Below are 4,678 nucleotides of genomic sequence, written 5' to 3' on the forward strand. Positions count from 1 at the left end.
CACCAGCAGGTAGCACCAGCAAAACCCACAATACCATTTGTTTTTAAAGTGTCCATGGAAAATACCTGCAAGCAAAGAAAACAGCAGGAGGTCAGACTTTACCTGTGGGGTTCTCTTTACAAGCTAATAGTTTCCTCCTCGTGACCTCAGTTCCTGCTCAAGTGAGATTTACTTCAAAGGGAGAGCTTCCCCAGGCTTAAAGCTGGAAGTGCTGTGACCAAAGGGGACTGGCCACTTCGGGACCATCATCTCCAAGCCTGTGCTGCTTTCATTCTTTTAAGTAGTAAAAGATATGGAAGAGAGACTGCAAGAGCCTGCTCCCTGTTATTTTATCTTACAGACATTTGACATGTGGTGTGCTGTACGAAAATGATGTGCCTTTTTTACACTGTCCTGACTGCAAGAAGGTGCTGGTGCAGCCCTGCTGCAATTAGTCACTTGTGTCTGCTTGCTGCTGGAGGCAAGGAAAGAAACAACATGCCAGTGAGGCTCCTAAAGCAGGTAACATGGAAAACAGCTGTTTACCCTGTGCAAGGAAGTAAAATGATCATTCATCAGAGCTGAAATAAGAACGCCTGTACAGCCCTGAGATGGACCCAAGGGAGCCGTGAGAGGTTACGTGTCAAGTAAACATGGGAGTTGGCAAGAATAGTGGTCGTGCACTGAGGTGAACCCCTGACCAAGCTCTACATTAAAAAGAGAGGCAAGAGAAATCTCACATTTTTGGAACATACTAAGATCTGGTGATGAGTCTAACTCTGTCCCAAGAGCCTGTTTTGAAGTAAGGGACTCTCAATGACTCCCTCCCCATGAATCAGGAGTTAAAAAAACCCCAAACCGCAAACTCTCGAAACACCTTGGTTGCATCATACAGGCAGCATCCTCCCACAGTAGCTGTCCCTATTTTGGGTGAGGAAGAGAGGTTACACAGCGGGAGCCACCACCACCACTGCTCCCTTGGGAGGCAGGAGGGACGGTGAACAGACAATCAGCTCTTCCCAAGCTTCTGCCACAGCTTACTCAGCCCTAGGTGCAACACACGGGCTATCTCCCATCAGCATCAGGTGGATGGCATGCTGGAAATCATCAAGACAGGGCTTAGATTTGCAGGATGCCAAAGGGAAGGGGTTTATACTGGGCAGGATCAAATAGCAGGCCAGACTAACTGAGGTGAGATATGAGGACACTTACTCAGGGCCAAAGGTTAATGCCTCCCCACATGACAGGGGTCAGTATCTGAGGAATCCGGAGGCCACCATGCAGCTACTGACCTTTGGCTGGGGATCTAAGAGGCAGTGCTCACCAGCTCCCAGGTCACTCATGTGCCAGAGCAGACAGTCAGGAGAAAAAAACCAAGACACTGTTCTAGAAGAAAGTGATATATCACTAGAGTGTCAGTGGTAGGAAATAAGCTGGCTCAGTTTGCTGCAAGCCCTGCTAACACCAAACTTGAGCATGAAGACAGTGCCCAAAAGAGAGCAGGCTCATGAGACAATGCCTGTATAAGTGACACTGGTACAGGACTAGAGCATTACCTTTACAAAGAATTCAGAGTATTATTTTTTCAAACTGAGCATCTCTTTCCCTTTCCCAGCAGTTTCTGACCCTCCAAAGGAGCTCCTCATCCTCCACAGGAATTTTTCAGCCCATAAGTAATACTCCCTGAATTCTAGTGGAGCAACTCAAGCTCCTGAAGTGGACACTAAAGGGAAAAGGGCACATTTTAGGGGGTTGTACTGGTAATGCCAGACACTCTCCTGTTGTTCCAAGGGGAACATGATGGATAAACAGCCTGGCTAATTTGGCTCTTGTCTTGTGAGGTTTTACTTCCCCTAATCTCTGTGTGGCTGCTGCTTCTGGTACAGCATCCACCACAGCTTCCCTCAGTGACTACAACCCAAACCAGAGCAGGGTTAAACCCCTGAGCAGGCCCTGGCTATTTGCACAGCCACTTTTCCCAGAGGAGCACCCCACAGCATGCAGCACAAGGGCTGTGGCAGTGGCATTCCAGGGGATGCCACAGCCCGGGGCTCTGCACCTGTCCCAAGGTGGCATGGAGACAGGGAAGGACCAGAACGGTCACTGGTCCCTGGGGAAGCCCCTGTGCCTCGTGCAGTGTGAGCACATCCCCACAGGCACAGGAGTGGTGGGAGCATAATCTGTAGCAGCTGCTGGCATTCTTCCTGTACCCCAAGAGTGATCAAAGGCTTGCAGTGGCTTCACTTTTCCAATGTTACTAGAAGCAATGGAACAGCATCAAGGATACACTGGAATTTCCCTTTTATCACAGCTGTAGCCACAGAGCATTTATAGGAAGCAGAAGGGATAAGTGACCCAGCCATCAAGTATTTTCCTAAATCTCTCCATAGGCACAAGTGCTAGGCACATTTTCTCCCTGTCTTCATGCTCTTCTTGGGGATCCAGAAGTGCTGTACCAGTGCTGGAAAAGTCAGGCCAGATTAGGTCTTTGGAGAACAAATTCTTCTTTGCAGGACTTGCAGAGAAGAGTTTTCCTAAAAATGTACATATATCATAATTCCATCACTGCCAAGCAGTAAGTCTTCAAAGTTTGAAGGCAATCTTTGGTCTTTCAAAGAAGAATTTACCAAGAACTAGTCCTTAGCAGAGATAAAAGTTATTGCAATAAAAAAAAGAGCACGTCACTTAAGTGTTCCATTGTTTGCCAAGTAGTTTACATGCTCCCAGTGGGAGCCAGGGAAAAAAAGGTGTTTGCATAAAAACTGCTAGGAATTCCCATTACATCACACTTCCCAACAAATCCCAGGCTGTTATCCTGGCAGTGATCAGCCTCATTGTGCAACAAACATCACCAAAGGGAAAAGAACACAAATGCCTCCATATGAGGAATCCCTTGGTCACTAAATGAAGGAATCATGAAGGCAGTGTAAGGGACCATTCTTCTCATCAGGAGCCCTCAAGAAGTATATTGGGATATATGGATGATTATTGTGATAGTCTGTGAAAATAGAATAAAAGATGCTACAATTTATCTATTTATTTTTTAAACAGAGAAGTGTTCTCCAGTTCAGCTTATATTGTTTGTGGCAGAAGTAGAAAGAACTAAAAAAACAATCACACTTCATGTATAGGCCCTGTACTAAGCACACACACACACACACACCTTATTTCTTGGAGTTTAAAAATGATGCTAGAAGCTTTCCTTTATATGTGTTGCTTTATTATAAGTAATGGCAAAATAGAAAATAAATATTAGTCTTGACACATGCTACCAAAATCTCTAAGCTAAATAGTTGAAAATACATAAGTAGATATTCCACATGCAGGACGGACACATGCTATTTTATGTGAGTTATTAAAGGACTAGGCTGAAAATATGCAGACTTTAAGACCGTGTTTTACGAAATTTTAACTAAAAACACATGCAGAGTATACATTCTAGCAGATAATTACACTGAGTGGAGCACGACTCATAGAGAAAATAGAAACTGTAGCAACATGCACTTTTTATCTAACAAATACAAGTATTATAAAAGTACTTTCAATTTTCCTTTTTTAAAAAAGCTCATTTTTAGGCACTACAGGTCACCCACCTCTAGAATCTTACTGATCTAATCTGCAAAGTGTAAACACACCTAGATCAAGAAGATTCAGGTGAACACTATTTTTGACACGTTCTCTTGTGCAAAACAAGTCAAAAAAAAAAAAAGGGGGGGGGGAGCAACCCATGAATGTCCAAGAAAACGTGAAATCTAAATTATGACAAGGCCAGTCCTTCTAAATCAATGACTCTTTCTCCTTCCTTCCAAGAACTGGGGATTCTATATTTAAAGGCCTCACATGTTTTCTCCTGTTCCCAGGGTACTTAGCAATTTGAGATAAAATGAGTAAAAAGGTGACCTCTTTACTTTAAAAGATCCCTGGCCAGTTTTGCCCAGGTAAAGAGGCCGTTGAGTACTTTCTTTACCTGAGATTTCAGCAAGTTTTTAAGAGCAAGAATCCTCAAATGTCTGACCCAGTTTTCCTGCAAAAAAACTTAGATCTAATTTTACTTTTTATTTTTTTAATCTACTTTATTTGTGTGGAGATTCAGGGGGTGGGGAACAGAACACATACAAGATGCTGCTTTTGAAATTTCTGCTCTTTACTTAGGTCTGAGATGACTAATGCAATTCTAAAACCCTGCACCATCAAGACATGAATCACAAACCTACCTTTGTTGCTTCTGAAGGTGTTTTTGTGTGATTTAAGAGCTTCACTAGAGAAGGCAAACTTGTGTTGATAGGATGGCAGCACTCATTACTTGCTAGTCAGGCCAGGCTGAAATGTCACTGTCTTTGTTTCCTAGAGAAAGAACTAAGATCACATCTGCATTTTATAAAAGCTCCTGAATTGTTACTGATCGACAACTACCAGCAGCCAACGCTTTGCCTCTAGAAACTTGCATTGTTTTGCAGTCAGAGTTGCTAGATACCGTGTCCTCATAAAAAGTCTGGTTAAGTCATTTAAGCTCTGAAATTGAGAACTGCGCTTCCCTGAACAGCTAACAGAAATTATTGCTAACAAGAATTACATGTGACAGGCTCCAGGCTCCATTATTTGGCTTTCTTTGTTCTTTAAAGGATATTCATTATCAACTGAAAACCTGCTAGTATTTCTAGCTTCCATAAATAAGGTTCTTTTTGGTTAGTAATTTGGA

The sequence above is a fragment of the Parus major genome, chromosome 1A (genome assembly GCF_001522545.3).
Source record: "Parus major isolate Abel chromosome 1A, Parus_major1.1, whole genome shotgun sequence".
Lineage (NCBI taxonomy): Eukaryota > Metazoa > Chordata > Aves > Passeriformes > Paridae > Parus > Parus major.